Here is an 18364-nt window from a genome sequence, read left to right as displayed (position 1 = left end):
GAATACACAGGACGAAACAGTCAAATCGGCTATGATTAAGTGGGCACAGGATGTTGGTCATAACATTATGTCAGCTGACTGGGAATGGTTATGGAACACCGGCATTAAATTCACGGCATGTAATGCCTTAAAGGAAAACATTATGAAAATGGTCTATAGGTGGTACATGACCCCAGTCAAGCTGGCAAAAATTTATCATTTGCCCGATAACAAATGTTGGAAATGTAAAGAGACTGAAGGTACCTTCTACCACCTTTGGTGGACATGTCCGAAGATTAAGGCTTTCTGGGAAATGATCTATAATGAAATGAAAAAGGTACTTAAATGTACTTTTCCTAAAAAACCAGAGGCCTTTCTCTTGGGCATTGTCGGCCAATTGGTGTCAAAGAGGGATAGAACTTTTTTTATGTACGCTACAACAGCAGCAAGAATACTCATCGCAAAGTATTGGAAGACACAAGATCTACCCACTCTGGAAGAATGGCAGATGAAAGTGATGGACTATATGACACTGGCCGAGATGACAGGCAGAATCCGTGACCAAGGAAAAGAGACGGCGGAAGAAGAATGGAGAAAATTCAAAAGTTATCTTAAGGACTATTATAAACTTAATGAATATTAGAGTGTTGTGGTTTTCAGGAACAAAGGGATACAGTGATATAAGGTCAGAATATAGAGATGACTAAGAGGACAGAGGTTGGAAAGTAACAATTGGGAGTTGCTATAAAATTATGGACATTGGGATGCAGAAAGGGGGGGTATGGGGAAGTCCCAGAAAAGAGGTTTATGAAAATATGATATGAAATTATACGTGTATGTCTGTCTTTTTAAGTGTTTGTTTGTTATATAAAATTTTGTAAAACCAATAAAAATTTTATAAAAAAATAAAAAATAAAAATGGAAAGTGCAATGCTGGTGGTCAACAAAAGAGGTTCAAAGACTCTCTCAAGGCAAATCTAAAAAAATGTAGTATAAACACTGACAACTGGAAAACACTGGCCTTCAAGTGCTCCAATTGGAGAACAGCCTTTACCAAAGGTGTCCTGGGCTTTGAAGACACTCGAATTCAGGACACAAGGGAGAAACGTGCTAAGAGGAAGGCACGCTTGGCAAACCTTCACCATGATGAACTCCTGCCCGGAAACCTATGTCCCCACTGTGGAATGACATGTGGATCCAGAATTGGCCTCCACAGTCACTTACGGACTCATTGTTAATACCGTGTTTGTGGAAGACAATCTTACTCGGTTACAAGTAGTCGCCAAAGAGAAAGAAGATCCTAAGAGATGTGGGTGTCCACGAACATTTTCCGTAACTTTTCTTTTTTCACTAGTCAGGAATGTTCCTAATGAGACTTTTCAAATCTGTAGCAGTAAGTCATAATAGGAAGGAAGGAGAAGAATTATGACTGAAACTAGAAGACGAACCTGATACATTATCCCTTTGGGAGTTACAAAACTATGGAGGCATCTCATAATTAAGCCACATTCTTGTTGGGAGCCTTTGTGGAATTGTTAAAATCCAGTCATCATTCCCTCATTCCCCCAACATCCAGATAAGGAGGAGGATAAAGGAACAAGATAAATGGGAAATGGGAAGGAGGAAATGACCTGGGAGCGGGGATATTTTTTGTGTTTGTCAGCTGGGCCAGGAATTACAAGATTACAAGGTTACCACAACTGCTCTTTGGGGGCAGTTGTGTTGCAGTTAAAGCACTGCATTACAGGTTTAAATTTATTCAAGATTTTCTTTTGTGAGCTTGTCCCTCAATATGTCTATCCTTAGCAGCACCATTTCATAACCTGGTGCCTTCCGGACTGGGTTTTTGGAAAGCAGATTTTTCCAGCAGCACCAGTTCCCTGTCAGACACCCCATGCTAAGGAAAAGAGAGAGGAAACTGAACATGAAGCATACTTCTGCGTGCTACCCCAATCTCTGAGCAGTGTGATGTTCTGGGGGCACCAGCTGCGCTTCCCCAGGGTCCATGTTTCCTTTGGGAATATGGCACAGCAGAGACTGTGGCGTCTTTATGATATATGGTTTATTTACACACACATATATATATACTGTGAGCCTGTGATGGAGGAGCTCACAGCATCAACACCCCAGGAAAGTCTTGTTTCTCCCATAGTCACAGCCTTGGATTCAAACAGAAATCAAACATTGTTCTCTCTCTGCCCTCCCCCCCCCCCCCCACTTTGCTTCTAGCTCACAACACCGCACTCTCAGCTCTCATCTTTGTCTTTTTCTAGCTACCATCCAGTTGAGGGAGGAGGGTCACCTATTTGTCATTTCCCATCTCACACAGATCCACTTCCTTTGTTCCCCTTAATGGCCCATCACCCAGGCCATCCCCCCCATCAGGAAGCCTGTCTGGGTTCTAACACTTGCTGGATCCAGGGGTAAGAAGAGTCTTGGCCTACAGCCTACTCCCACCAAACTCATAACTGTGCTGGGAGAGCCCATCACCTTCCGAGGGAAACCATTCCACCGCCCAACAGTTCTTCCAGTCAGAAAGTTCTTCCTGATGTTTGGTCAGAGTCTCCTTTCTTGTAACTTGAAGCCGATGGTTCAGGTCCTACCATCAGGAGAAAACAAGCTTGCTCCAACTTCCCCATGACAGCCCTCAAGATATCTGAATATGGCTCTCCTCTCAGTCTCCTCTTTCATGGGCTAAACATACCCAGTTCCTTCAGCTGTTCTTCATATTGCTTAGTTTCCAGACCCTTGATCATCTTGGTTGCCCTCCCCTGCACACATTTCAGATTGCCAATGTCCTTCTTAAATTGTGGTGCCCAGAACTGGACATACATGTTCTGACCAAGGCAGAATAGAGTGGTACTATTACTTCCCTTGATCTGGACCCTTTACTTCTTGATTTCTGATGCAGTTCTTGAACTCTCTACCTACACCCTTGGCATTCTGCATCTGTAGCCTGACTTGGACATTCAAATATCAGTGGTGCCCTGTGCAACACTAAAATCTGACAGCCCCTTGCATCTTGCTCTCCTTTCTACAGCATTGCTTGGACTACTGCAATGCGCTCTATGTGGGGCTGCCTTTGAAGGTGACCCGGAAACTACAACTAATCCAGAATGCGGCAGCTAGACTGGTGACTGGGAGTGGCCGCCGGGACCACATAACACCGGTCCTGAGACATCTGCATTGGCTCCCAGTACATTTCCGAGCACAATTCAAATTGTTGGTGCTGACTTTGAAAGCCCTAAATGTCCTCGGTCCAGTATATCTGAAGGAGCTTCTCCATCCCCATCGTTCTGCCTGGACACTGAGGTCCAGCGCCAAGGGCCTTCTGGCGGTTCCCTCACTGTAAGAAGTGAGGTTACAGGGAACCAGGCAGAGGGCCTTCTCGGTGGTGGCACCCACCCTGTGAAACGCCCTCCCTTCAGACGTGAAGGAAATAAGTAGCTATCTTATCTTTAAAAGACATTTGAAGGCAGCCCTATTTAGGGAAGTTTTTAATATTTAATGCTGTATTGTTTTTAACACTCGCTTGGGAGCCGCCCAGAGTGGCTGGCAAGACTCAGCCAGATGGGCGGGGTATAAATAATAAATTGTTGTTGTTGTTGTTATTGTGGTGCCCCCTGCAGTGCAGCACCAATTATGGTCAAACCAGTCGCACTACCATAAAACCACCTCTGACATAAGGACCTTGGGTTGTGATGTTGTTGTGGTTTTTTACAGGGTGTGGAAACAGAACAATAAAGCAGCAAAATCAGGTTAGATAGGTTTGAATCGACAGGTCCCTTTTATTTTCCGCATTCTGCTTTTGCCATTTGGCCCCTTCCCTTCCAGAATCTCCCTGCTGCCTTCTTTTGGCTCTTTGCAAAAGCATCAGACAGCGAATCTGGGGCAATTCAAGCACCCTTTGCCTGTGCTTGTGAAGCCACGGTGCCCTGCAAGGCAACTCTAGTGTTGGAGCTCCCACAACGAAGGAGAAGGAACGAGCTGGACTTTTTCTTTGTCTTAGAGCTTAGGAAAGGCCTCCCATTTTCCCCCACACAGTGATGAAAGTTCGTTTTTTGCTGCAGCCAACCCTGGTCTCTCTCTCTCTCTCTCTCTCTCTCTGAGAGAGGGAGGGGGTGAAATGGTGACTGCTGTCTCCATAGAGCATCTGAAACAGATTTGCTGAGTTCCACTCACAGCTGAAGAGGCAAGGAAGTATTTCCAGATGTGCTAATGCGCCACAGAGCCAAGAAAGAGCGAAGGAAGAGGCGGGGGCCATTCGCCCCGTCCCAAATGCTCTTGCCTGCAACTTTCCCTGCAGAAGGGAAAGGGAGGCTCTTTCAGAAGAGTACCTACTAAATTAGACACCCAGTGCAATTAGAGACTCTGCGCAATTAGATATTCCATGCAATTACTCAAGAGAGCCCATGCAAAACCTTCTCCACGGTTCATTCGTACAGGATGTGCTTTAACGCTGCACACGCTATCTGACTTAGGTTGTCTCAAAGGAGCAGCCGGGGTCTCGACTCTTCGCCTCATCGCCACCTCCACCCTTTCAAAGGTTTTCTCAATTTTCCAACTATCAGTGCCCATAGTGGAGGCGGAAATTTAAAACGACCAGCCTTCTGGCTAGATGAAAGACGCCAAATTACATTAAAAGTCTTACCAGCAATTTAAATTATCCTGCATGGGTGGGTGGGACTTTACGTTGAAGCAGGCAGCCTCTTTTAAAATAAAATTAAAAAATGAATGATAAAATTGCCTTCTTCTTTCTGCCATTTGCAGGTAAATGCTTACAAAGAAAGAAAGAAAGAAAGAAAGAAAGAAAGAAAGAAAGAAAGAAAGAAAGAAGGAAAGAAGAAATTGTCCAGTACCATCTTAGAGACCAGCTAAGTTTGTTCTGGGTATAGTAATAAATAATAATAATAAATTTTTATTTACATCCCACCTTCCCCAGCTGAAGCCGGGCTCAGAGCGGCTAACAACAGTAAAAGTAACACAGCATTCTAAAATCAATTCATTCTAAAAACAAATCAAAATCAAATTAATGGCAACCATTGGGCTAGAGTTCTGTGAGGATTGCCAAGGGAGGGGGTCAGACTGTGCCTTGGCCAAAGGCCTGGTGGAACAGCTCCGTCTTGCAGGCCCTGCGGAAAGATGTCAAGTCCCGCAGGGCCCTAGTCTCTTGGGACAGAGCGTTCCACCAGATCAGGGCCACAGCCAAAAAAGCCCTGGCTCTGGTTGAGGCCAGCCTAACCTCCCTGTGGCCCAGGACCTCTAAGATGTTTTTGTCTGAAGACTGTAAGGTCCTCCGTGGGACATACCAGGAGAGGCGGTTCCGTAGGTACGAGGGTCCTAGACCGTATAGGGCTTTAAAGGTTAAAACCAGCACCTTAAACCTGATCCTGTACATGAAAGCCTATACCCAGAACAAACTTAGTTGGTCTCTAAGGTGCTACTGGACATTTTTTTTTTTTTTTTTACTGCATCAGACCAACATGGCTACCTACCTGAATCAACAATTCCTAGTTTAATTGTGACTCAGAACAAATAGGGGGGTGGAGAATGAAGGGTCTGTATGGACAGGCAAAAGCCATGTTCGTAACTCAGCTCATTCAGCTGAGATGTGATCCTACAAATCAGGCAAAAGCAAACCACAGAATAGGATTTCCCAGACATCCCCAAAAGACTGAAATTCCTTCTTCTCCAGGACCTTTGGAAATTGTAGCTCTGTGGAAGGAAAGAGGGTCTCCTAAAAACTTTCAGCACCCGTTAACAGCTACACCTCCTAGAATTATAAGAAGCAAAAAGGTCTCCCATCACATCTTCAGTTTTGGACCAGGCAGCAGGAGCCAGGAGGAGGACGCATCTTGTCCTTGCAGATGCAAGCATCATTTGAGTGTGTGTATGTGACGCGGGTGGCGCTGTGGTCTAAACCACAGAGCCTACGACTTGCCGATCAGAAGGTTGGCGGTTCGAATCCCTGCGATGGGGTGAGCTCCCGTTGTCCAATCCCAGCTCCTGCCCACCTAGCAGTTCAAAAGCGTGTCAAAGTGCAAGTAGATAAATAGGTACCGCTCCGGCGGGAAGGTAAACGGCGTTTCTGTGCGCTGCTCTGGTTCGCCAGAAGCGGCTTAGTCATGCTGCCCACATGACCTGGAAGCTGTACGCCTGCTCCCTTGGCCCATAAAGCGAGATGAGCGCCGCAACCCCAGAGTCGCTCACAACAGGACCTAATGGTCAGGGGTCCCTTTACCTTTACGTATGTGTGCTGCTGTCATGAAAACCAACACAGGGCAACAGCCAAAATGTTAGATTTGAACTGCTGGGCCTGAATCGGAACCTGTACTCAGCCAGATCATTCTCTGTGTGGCTTTGGACAAAAACAGTCGTCTCTCCAATCGCCATTTTTTAAAACTGTCATAACCTGAGAACTTAAGAAGAGGCAAAGTGCTGGATCCGACCAAAGGCCCATCTACTCCAGCAATCTGTTCTCGCAGTTGCCGACCAGACGCCTGTGGGAAGCTTGCAGGTCATGTGACATTGCTGGCACATTTGGCGGAGTTGGCCGGTGGACATTTTAACAGCAAACACGCAAGGAAATTACACATCTGGACATCCTTGGCTTCTCCTGGCCACGTCTTTCCCCTGTCCATCCTCCCCCTCCCCAAATTTGAAATCTAGTTCCAGAAGGAATGCATTTCTGTGTGTTTTTCCACGTTCAGAATTCTCCAAGGAGGAGCTAGAAGTGCAGTTAATAATGAGCATAATAATTAATGATAAACTCTGCAAGCGCTGGCAGCAGACAAAGTTAATGACACCCAAGCCTTGCCAAACTAGAGACTCTCGTGAGATCCCAAAAGCAAAACTCGTCCAGTGCTCCTCATGAAAATATTTTGACTGTAACCACAATACTCTTGGCATCCTTCTGGTGTTATTTATTCCTTCTCAGATAATCAGGATTTACAGTAGTTACAAACAGTGGCATGAGTGATCTTAGAAAGGGTTTTTATTGTCAACTGTAACACAAGGGCTCAGCACTGTTTTTAAAAAACGAATTGATTCAGCTTACCCTACCATTGAAAATGACACTTTATAGGATAATTTACACAGCTAAAAGAAAAAGAGATCATCCTGCTCCTACATTTTATTGGTTTATCTCCTGCTTGACTAGCCTAGCCACCTGGCACTTTTTAGCAAAAGGTGGATATAAATGTTTCCTATAAATAAATTAAAGTGAGGTCCCCGCTGTTGGGAGTGAAGCAAAGCTTGCAATAACCCACCAGAGGAGGCGATAGTCAGAAAACCACTGGGTTGTTGGGAAATCCTTCCAGACTTTACTTCCTTCTTGCTTCTTCTCCAGGTTCAGTCATTATGAGCTAGCCTGCGCTGCGGCCAACTTATTGGCCCCATCTTGGGCACATGTAGAACCTGCCCTCAGAATGGTTTTGTTTGCCATGTGTAATAAACCTTAAGTTTTCTTTATCCTTCCAACCAGCAATTTTGCCAGGCTATTTCTACCTGAACACAGTTGACCTATATTTACCAAGTGCCAACACTTGGTCCACGCAGCTTACAGTCTAAAAGTTAAGGCAATATACTTTTGATATATTTGTAATTATGTAATCTCACTCATGGGATCATCACCGTGTTGTGGTGAGTGGGCTTGCACATTCCCATGATCCTTGTGAGCGAAGCCGTCGGGAGTCTTGTACTCCCAGCAGGGTCACCCATCAATGGTGTCTCCCCAAAATTTTACTTATCACTTGGGAAGACAGGCGAACTAATGCCAGTGTACTGGAAGAAGCAAAGATCACTAGTGTCGAAGCAATGATTCTCCAACATCAACTTTATTGGACTGGTCATGTTGTTCAGATGCCTGATGATTGTCTTCCAAAGCAACTATTCTATTCCCAACTTAAGAATGGAAACCGAAATACCGGTGGATGACAACAGAGGTTTAAAGATGCTCTTAAGGCAAATTTTAAAAAATGTAACATAAACACTGATAACTGGTGTTATGTACTGAGTTGAATAGGATCCAAACTGGAGCTGTCTGATTGGTCCTAGAACAATAGGATTCAGAATGCAGCAGTCTGATTGGTCCTAGAACAATAGGATCCAGAATGCAGCAGTCTGATTGGCCCTAGAACAATAGGATCCAGGATGCAGCAGTCTGATTGGTCTGCAGGAGCCAACCAATCCAACTCTGGGTGGAAGTGAATTCGCAACCTGATTGGCCTACAGGAGAATCCCAGAAGTAGCCAATCACGTGGGGCCCATTGTGTAAATAATGTATATAAAGCAGACATTTCGGGGGAACTTCCATTCCTCCTCACTACTATGAGCTGAATAAAGAGCATGAAATCCTCACTCGACTCCAAGTATATTTCAACTGGGAAACACTGGCCTGCAAATGCTCCAATTGGAGAACAGCTTTTACCAAAGGTGTCATGGGCTTTGAAGACACCTGAACTCAGGACGCAAGGGAGAAATGTGCTAAGAGGAAGGCACGCTTGGCAAACCGTCACTGTGATTAACTCCCACCCAGAAACCAGTGTCCCCACTGTGGAAGGACGTGTGGATCCAGAATTGGCCTCCACAGTCACTTATGGACTCACTGTTAAGACCGTGTTCATGGAAGACAATCTTATTCAGCTACAAGTGATTGCCAAAGAAGAAGTATGTAATCTTTTTCATGTTGTAAGCCACCTTGAGCATGGTTTTAACTATGGAAAAGCAGCATACAAATGAAATGATGTATGCTCAGGCCGTTGCCAGACGCTTGCCATCCACGTGGACGCAGCTTTGCATTCTGTGGCAGAAGGAAGTTCAGGAATCAACAAACAAGATGTGTCGGGTTGTCCCTGCTTCCTTTGGGCCAAAGCTTTCAGGATATATTCGGAGTGTATGCCACAAGCCTGGAACAAGCCCTATGAAGTTGGCAAACATGACTGCAGGTTTATACAAGGTTTATTCAACTGGCAAGGCACGATCCCTTGGAAGCGGTGGCGTTGGGAGTTCTTGTTTGTCTTGAACAAAGCGGTATACCTTATCTGTCACTGTTGGGCTGCAAAGGAGGTCAGAGTTTGCACAAGTGGCGTGACTGAGAGTATTCAGTTAACCGCTTAACCACAGAAGGCAGCTCTCCTATTTATAGGCAGGCCCCAAAAATAAATCCCAACGTCACGTGGGTTCTGCAGTTTTGTTTGTTTAGCCAGTCAAAGCATTTCTACCTCCGCTCCTCAGCTGGAACGACTTCCAGAGTGGCTTACCGAGAAAACATAATTCCTGCCTTTAAGCTTAAGATCTAAACAGACACAGCACAAAAAGAAAAAAGCGATGGGCAGGGAGGAGGAAAGCAAGCACTCAGGCACCCAGTTCTTAATGTTACAAGATTCTTATAATGGTCAGTTAACAAACTGCTCACATTTTTTATTTTTTGAAAAAACAGGCATTGGCGGCCTCTAAGAAAAAACAGTTACCCCCAACTTTCCTGGGTTTTAACCAGTATTTACTCCCACTTCCTGGGAGTGTCAGAAATACAGTCAAAAATTGCTGTCCTTACAGGGTGGGGCTTTGAGTTTTAAGGGCCTGCCTGGAATCTGCTGATATGATCATTTATCTGTTAGCAGCTGCCAGAGTGTTGGCACACACCAAAAAAAATGCACATATTCATGAAAATAATAAACAAAAACAGATTATATCAAGGGAAGTTGCTTGGAAAAATGTGACTCAGTCTATGGCAAAGCTACAGACCTAAAAGGCAGTGGTTAACGAATTTTTCATGCAGACATTACATTTTTTAAAAAATAAATAAATCTTAATCTGATGAAGAAATGTGGAGAACTGAATTTAAGACTGGAAAAATGAGAAACAGAGAAATTGAAATTGACAGATTCACCCACCCCTAATTTTGGCACAGTTTAGTGTTGCCATATGTCCAGAATTTACCGGACGTATCCAGAATACCGCAGTCGGAAGCAGTGTCTGTGCAGACAACTTCTATCTGTATACATATATATTGCCAGGCAGTATCTCAGTGCTACACAACTCATGTTCAGATTTCGGCTGCTTATTTCCACTTGATCCAAGGACCGTAGCTGCGGCTCCCTCTAGAGGAGGCATAGGGGATGTCTCTACAAGGCTCCCAGAGAATGTCCTTTGAAGGATGCGCCTCCGACCCATATTTCTGGGGGTCCCAGAAAAAGTGAGCAGCAGCAAAGAGTGAAAATAGGAAGGGAACTTTGTCATGGTGAAAATGCACCAGAATGAAAAGGGGGGTAGTTGTTGGGGTTTTTTTTGGGGGGGGGGGTTGCTAGAGGCAGAAATAGGCATTACACACCCGTTTGTGTGACGCCACTGTTGGTTTAACAGATTGATTTAATGTATTCTTAAGTTTTTAACTGAATTTGTTTCTCTTTTTTCACACTGACATTATGTTTGCAAATGCTGGGTGGTTTATACATGCTTCAAATAAAATAAAGAATGGAAGGAATATGGAAGGAGTAGTGATGTATGGAAGTGAGAGCTGGACCATAAAGAAGTCGGATCGCCGAACATGGGATGCTTTTGAATTATGGTGCTGGAGGAGACTCTTGAGAGTCCCATGGACTGCAAGAAGATCAAACCTCTCCATTCTGAAGGAAACCAGCCCTGAGTGCTCACTGGAAGGACAGATCCTGAAGCTGAGGCTCCAAGACTTTGGTCACCTCATGAGAAGAGAAGACTCCCTGGAAAAGACCCTGATGCTGGGAAAGATGGAGGGCACAAGGAGAAAGGGACGACAGAGGATGAGATGGTGGGACAGTGTTCTCGGAGCTACCAGCATGAGTTTGTGGGAGGCAGTGGAAGACAGGAGTGCCTGGCGTGCTCTGGTCCAGGGGGTCACGAAGAGTCGGACATGACTAAACGACTAAACAACAACAAACAAAAGAAGTTGGGGATGTTAAGCCCGGAGAAAAAGGAGACTGAAGGGAGATAGGAGAGTCATTTTCAAATATCTTAAGGGCTTTCACATGGAGGATGGAACAAGTTTGTTTTCTCCTGCTCTGGAGGGTAGGACTCGAACCCATGGCTTCAAGTTTCAAGGAAGGAGATTCTGACTAAACATCAGGAAGAACTTTCTGATGGTAAGAGCTGTTTGACAGTGGAATGGACTCCTTTGGAACGTAGAAGTCTTAGCTTCACTGGAGACTTTTAAGCAGAGATTGGGTGGCCACCTGCCATAGATTATTTAGCTGAGATTCCTGCATTCCAGGGGGTTGGATTAGATGACCCTAAGGATATCCCTTCCATCTCTACAATTCTCAGATTCCTATTGAGCTCATCAGTTAAAGTAAAAGCAAGAGACCCAGCTAACCCTTCCTTTGTGTTGAAGTGCAGGTCTATGGTCCCTCAGCTTCATTTTGAGCAGATATTGGCGTCCACATCCTTGCTTGCCTGTCTCAAACCCCTGAGCTTCTTCTCCTGATGCATTTCCCCCCCCCCTTGACTGCGCTGCATCAGCCTCCTTTCGCAGCACGGGTTTCATTTCATCATTGATACATCGCACGGTTTGCTCTTTGTTTCATCTGTGGATTTCAACTTACATAAAGCACAAAGCGGGTGGCGCTGTGGGACGTGGGTGGCGCCTGTGGATTAAACCACAGAGCCTAGGGCTTGCTGATCAGAAGGTCAGCAGTTTGACTCCCCACGATGGGGTAAGCTCCCATTCTTCCGTCTCAGCTCCTGCCCACCTAGCAGTTTGAAAGCACGTCAAAGTGCTAATAGATAAATAGATACCGCTCCAGCGAGAAGGTAAACGGTGTTTCCGTGCACTGCTCTGGTTCGCCAGAAGCGGCTCAGTCACGTTGGCCACATGACCCGGAAGCTGGACGCCAGCTCCCTCGGCCAATAAAGGGAGATGAGTGCCGCAACCCCAGAGTCGTCCACGACTGGACCTAATGGTCAGGGGTCTCTTTACCTTTAATAGGGGATGGGGGGGGAAATGAGCTGCCCCAATTTCATATTCTTTCCCCGCTGCCTACAGTGTCTCCTTGCACCGTGAATCGCTGCAAAGCCCATTCATCGCAGCCAGAAGTTTCCGAGGCAGAAGAAAGGGGTTCGGAGGAGTAGCAGGTGCAGAAGGCAGCCTTGCCAGAGGATTCTTCTGCACAAGCCCTAGAGAGAGGGGGTGTGGATGTGGGAGAAAGTGACGTGAGTGGGATTTAATGGCTGGAGAGAGTCGTTCCAGCACAGCTCAGTGAGAAACTATGCACGACCAGGGAGGCTTTTGGAGAGATGAAACCAGATAGGGAAAGGGCTGGTCAGTGGCTTTGGGGTTATGAACTCAGGAGCTGTGAAATACTAGCTCAGCTAAAGACCCGAGGCCCAAAAAAACAAGGATGAGCCTGGCTGAGATACCAGAAAGCCAACTTTCCCCTATCTGATGCCCTCTATGACGTTTTGGACAACCACTCTGGGCGACTTCCAACAAAATATTAAAATACAATAGTCTGTTAAACATTAAAAGTTTCCCTAAAGAGGGCTGCCTTCAGATGTCTTCTAAAAGTCTGCTACAGTAGTTGTTGATCTCTTTGACATCTGGTGGGAGGGCGTTCCACAGAGTGGGTGCCACTACCGAGAAGGCCCTCTGTCTGGTTCCCTGTAACTTGGCTTCTCGTAATGAGGGAACTGCCAGAAGGCCCTCGGAGGTGGACCTCAGTGTCCGGGCTGAACAATGTGGGTGGAAACGCACCTTCAGGTGTACTGGACCGAGGCCGTTTAGGGCTTTAAAGGTCAGCACCAACACTTTGAATTGTGCTCGGAAACGTACTGGGAGCCAATGTAGGTCTTTCAAGACCGGAGTTATGTGGTCCCAGCGCCCACTCCCAGTCACCAGTCTAGCTGCCGCATTCTGGATTAGTTGCAGTTTCTGGGTCACCTTCAAAGGGAGCCCCACACAGAGCACAATGCAGTACTCCAAGCGGGAGATAACCAGAGAATGCACCACTCTGGCCAGCATTTGGCAGGTGCCGGTCGGTGCTAATAAATACTTTCTCTTCCCACTTACATCACTTCATCTTAGAGTTGACACCGACATTGTTTTTTTCTTCTTCACCCTGCTGCTGCTTCTCCCGGCAAGACCCTCTTTGTTTCGGGGGCCTGAACTTTGTGGGTCTGTTTTTTAAAGGCGGGGTTGTCTCCCTCTCTCAGCTATGCCCAATGCATAGTGCAGCTGGCCAATCAGAAGTCATTTTACTGAAGGCCTGTCAGAACGGTCAAGGATGCAGCAGTCCTTTGTCTCTGCAGTCCTGAGAAGGTTTCCAAGCGCCATAAATTTATTTATTTATCTTACGGATCCCATAAAGAATCCCGGAGCAATTTGACCCGCGCTGTAGATTCACATTAAAAAAGTACTCTGAACTGAAGCCCTCCTGCCAACCCTCCTTTTTTAAAAACATATTTTTCTTTTTCTTTTTTTTTTGAAAATTTTTTATTGGTTTTACAAAGTTTTTTAAAGACAATACAAACAAATAAAGAAACAAACATGTATAATTTCGTATCCTTTTTTCATAAACCTCACTTCTTCGACTCCCCCGAACCTCCCCTTTCTACATCCCAATTTCCAAAATTATTTCAGCAAATCCTAAATTATTTTTATCAAATTTGTCCCTTATTTATTCTTTTCTTTTACTTAATCTTTTGCCGCTGTAATCTCCTTTTTTTTTTCTAAAACCTCAACATTTTAGCATTCATCAATTTTGTAATATTTCTTGAGATAAATTTTAAATTTTTTCCAATCTTCGTCCGCCGTCTCTTTCCCCTGGTCACGGATTCTGCCGGTCATTTCAGCCAATGCCATATAGTCTATCACCTTCATCTGCCATTCTTCCAGAGTGGGTAGATCTTGAGTCTTCCAATGCTTTGCGATGAGTATTCTTGCTGCTGTGGTAGCATACATAAAAAAAATTCAAATAAAAAATGTAAGGTCGATTTGGCGGCGACATCTGTCTCCCCATTGATCGCCAGGGTTGATTCGGCTGATCTGGCTGGCTAGGCGGGTGTCCCCTTCCTCCCTCACCGCTCCATGTGCGTCCCTCCCGAAGCTGCGCGCTCGGTGGAAGAGGACGACCATCCCAGATAGAAGGAGTGTACCGGGTATACGATAGCTGCGCTCCCCTGCTAGAACCTCCAAACAAGCTCAAGGTAAAAACATATTTTTCTTAAAGATTTCATGGTTTACAAAAATATGTGCAATGTCTTCCCCCCCCCCCCCCAAGTTACATTTTCTACATATCCCTCCTTGAAAGTCTTTCCATGGGATCATGATGGGTGCATTAAGTTGTTTCTATCCCAGTTTACGAATTAACATTTTAACTTCTGCAAAGTCCTGAGATTTACTAGCGGCTGTTTTGGAGCAGGGCTGAGTTACAGAGGCGAGCCTTCTGCACGCTGCGGTCAAAACAAGCTGGCTCGTATTCAAATGTATCTCCAGGTAGAGGGCAAGAAAAGGGGGGCAGGAGGAGAGGGGGAGAGGGAGAAAGAGAAGAGGTGTCGTGTTATTGAAACCACTTCCAAAAGTTAAGACTCCTGCCCTTCAGGTACATGGTGTTTCACAGGATCTGTAGGCAAGGAGGTGTTTTTAATTTCTCTCAAAGTGTTATCTTGGATACCTTCCAGGGCCTAATCAATCACCAATGTCCTAGCGCTGGGAGGGTCTAAGTATTTTAGAACAGGTTTCTCGAATGAAGGTTTTTTCAAAGGCAGAAAGGGACGAAAGGGACAGAGCAGGAACTGGCAGCCCCAGGATGTGATGCAGGTTGGAGGGGGACCCAAGACGTGTGCGTTTCAAATGCTGTTCCTTTCGCTTGCTATTGAACCTTGCCAATAGGTAAGTTAGGGGAGTTTTTAATATTTGAGGTTTTATCGTATTTTTCATATTCTGTTGGGAGCCGCCCAGAGTGGCTGGGGAAACCCAGCCAGATGGGTGGGGTATAAATAATAACATTATTAATTATTATTATTATTATTATTATTATTATTATTATTACAATAATAATAATAATAATAATAATAATAATAATAATAATAATAATAATAATCATAATCACAATCACAATCATAATAATAATTTATTTATACCCCGCCCATCTGGCTGGGCCTCCCCAGCCACTCTGGGCAGCTTCCATAGAAACCAAAAATACAGTAAAATATCACACGTTAAAAACTTCCCTACTACTACTACTATTAGGTAAAGGACCCCTGGGTGATATGTCAAGTATCACTAGCCTTGATGTAGCATCATCTGACTTCCCCACAAGCAAATGAGGATCAATGCGCACACAGAAGGGAAAAAAGAGGTAAAGGACCCCTGGACGGTTAAGTCCAGTCAATGGCGACTGTGGGGTTGCGGCACTCATCTCACTTCAGGCCGAGGGAACTGGCGTTTGTACACAGAAAGCTTTCCAGGTCATGTGGCCAGCAGGACTAAACAGCTTCTGGCGCAACGGAACACCGTGACAGAAACCAGAGCAGTGCACGGAAGTGCCGTTTACCTTCCCGTCGCAGTGGTACCTATTTATCTACTTGCACCAATGTGCTTTTGAACTGCTAGGTTGGCAGGAGCTGGGCCAGAGCAACAAGAGCTTACCCTGTCTTGGGGATTCGAACCACCAACCTTTTGACTGGCAAGCCCAAGAGTCTCAGTGGTTTAGACCAGAGCGCCACCCGCTCCCATAAAAACCTTGCCAATATTGCTCACCCTGCAACACCACCAACAGAAACACTCTCGGCTGGGAGACAAGACTGAAAGCAAAGTATTGTTACGAAGGTTGCGCAGCACCTCAAATCTCTGCTGTGTGCTAGGAAGATTCCAGAGGGTTCCACCCAGAATGGCTGGAGCAACTCAGTCCGATGGGTAGGGTAAGGGTAAAGGGACCCCTGACCATTAGGTCCAGTTGCGGACGACTCTGGGGTTGCGGCACTCATCTCACTTTACTGGCCGAGGGAGCCAGCATACAGCTTCTGGGTCATGTGGCCAGCATGACTAAGCCGCTTCCGGCGAACCAGAGCAGCGCACGGAAGCGCCGTTTACCTTCCCGCCGGAGCGGTACCTATTTATCTACTTGCACTGGCATGCTCTCGAACTGCTAGGTTGGCAGGAGCAGTTCACCTTCTGATTGGCAAGCTCTAGGCTCTGTGGTTTAACTCACAGCGCCACCCGCGTCCCATCAGTCCGATCGGTAGGGTACAAGTAATAATAATAATAAATAATAATAAATAATAAATAAATAAATAATAAATATTATTCTTCTAGGCGTTCATCTGGAGTTGTGTTTCCGTTGAGGAAATGGAGGCACAGTGGAGGCTAGTGTCTTAGAAATATGGTTTATTGTATGCATAGTTACATCTGGAGTCTTCAGTGGAGGGGGGCAGAACATTGTACCCCAAGGGCGACTCTCATTGCTCCTCTCATAGCCCCAGCAAGCTAAGGGCCAAAGCTGCAGGCTTGCAGGGGCCACTAGGGGCTCATCAGAAGATGGCTGACAATAACATCTCTCCGACCCACACGAGGTAATTTGGAGGCTGTGATGGGAGTAATAGCCTCCCTACCCCCCCCCCCAGGATTGGGGGGGGGGCTGCCCTTGCCTGCTGTGCCCTATACCACCCCCGAATTTGAGGGGATGGGGGCACTAGGCAGAAAGCCCTTCTGTGGATATCGGCGCTCCTGGACGCTGCCTCTGATCCGCGCCTCTAGCTGCAAGAACTTCAAAAGAAACAATTAGGATGAAGCGAATGCACATATTTCAAGGAAGGAGGGGGAGTAAAGACTGCTAACAGAAGAGATCTCTGATAAACGAGACGAGTCGGAAGAACAATAAATAACCAGATGAAGTTACAGATAGGTAGCCGTGTTGGTCTGCCATAGTCAAAATAAAAAAATTCCTTCCAGTAGCACCTTAAAGACCAACTAAGTTAGTTCTTGGTATGAGCTTTCGTGTGCATGCACACTTCTTCAGATACACACGAAAGCTCATACCAAGAACTAACTTAGTTGGTCTTTAAGTTGCTACTGGAAGGAATTTTTTTTATTTTAACCAGATGAAGACACACCAAGACTCGGTATGGCAAAAGGACTGGATGGGGGAGGGGGAAAAAACTTTCCTTTCTTTCCTCTATGTGATTAAACAAGAATCCCCCCCCCCTCACAAGTCAGGAATGTCGTTTGAAGGACTTAAGCTGTGGATTTATGACTGTGTGGAGATAAACTTTCTAACCAAAGCATGTTTTAAGAAGAGCGTGGAATGTATAAGGGCTTTGGAATGACGCAGTTAAAAATACCGTTGCCATATTGGGAAGTTCTGTCGGAGGACTTAATTCTGGGAGGAGAAATAGAGCTGTTTTTATATTGTTGGTGAAACTTCTCAGAGGGACTTAAGAACGACAGTTCTGTGATTAATGATGGAAAGAGCGATGTTATCTATGAATGCGAGGATATATGGAAACCATCTCGATTTGAGGATTGGATGAACGGAAAATTCACACAGGATTATTATTGGTGTTTATCGGCTTAAGGAGATTATCAGAAGAGATCATAAAGAAAAAAGAGAAAATATACGAACAAGATGAGATGCGGAAACAGCAAGATAAGACTAGATAGAATTATGAACTTTGTTTGGACTGATTCGGACATTAACGCAGTAGCAAGAAGATGATCAGAATCCCCCTTCGGATCTTGAAATATGGGTCCCCTCAACAAAATTTAAAATTCAGCTTTGTAATTCGGAATTTATGTGATGTGATTTGATTGGTCAGTTAATAAAAATTATTTATATATATAAAAAAGCTGCAGTCTTACCTCTTGGGGTCTCTTGGGGCAGCATCTTCCAGCCAGTGCCAAGATGGTTCTGCCTTTATTTCCCTCACGGAGTTCTGCACACTTCCTTTCTTGTTCCTAGAAAGCCCCTACGCTAATATTAAAACCGCAAGCGTTGCCGTGTGTGTCTGTGTAGAATATCTTCTCCTGCCTGCACTAGATGGGGGTGTGATGTCCTTCACAGAGGTCAAAGTTTTACAGGCCTCATTGAAAGTGATGCAAATCAGATGGCGCACTTGCAATGTTATCAAAGATTTGCAACAGAATTTTTAACTCTCTCTCTCTCTTGAGACAGAAATAAGTTGCCGGGTCATGGCAATTTACTTGAGTTTCACCGATGAGAGATATTTGAAATCTCTGTACTCAGCCCATCAAGCCCAGCGTTGTCTGGGTGGCAACTTGCAACCTGCTCCACGAAAACCCGTGCCACCATCATGGCTTTAAGGCGCCACAAGACTCACAGAATCGCAGAACTGTGGAGTTGGAAGTGTTAAGTTGTGGGTGAACATATCAGAGGACACGGCGATTCTTCAGACAGCT

At 45.4% G+C, this 18364-nt stretch overlaps 1 protein-coding gene across 1 annotated transcript in view; it reads right to left on the bottom strand.

Moving 5' to 3' along the window:
- Nucleotides 1-17907, bottom strand: part of LOC308584103 (uncharacterized protein) — a 105446-nt gene extending 87539 nt beyond the window's left edge. The window contains exon 1 of the mRNA XM_081188822.1: nucleotides 17807-17907. The gene's annotated coding sequence lies outside the window, so the exon portion shown is untranslated. The remainder of the gene's footprint in view (nucleotides 1-17806) is intronic.
- Between the last annotated feature and the right edge of the window lie 457 nt (nucleotides 17908-18364).

Source organism: Podarcis bocagei (genome assembly GCF_964188305.1).
Source record: "Podarcis bocagei genome assembly, chromosome: 3".
NCBI classification, from domain to species: domain Eukaryota; kingdom Metazoa; phylum Chordata; class Lepidosauria; order Squamata; family Lacertidae; genus Podarcis; species Podarcis bocagei.
This window is presented reverse-complemented; position numbering and strand designations above follow the sequence as displayed.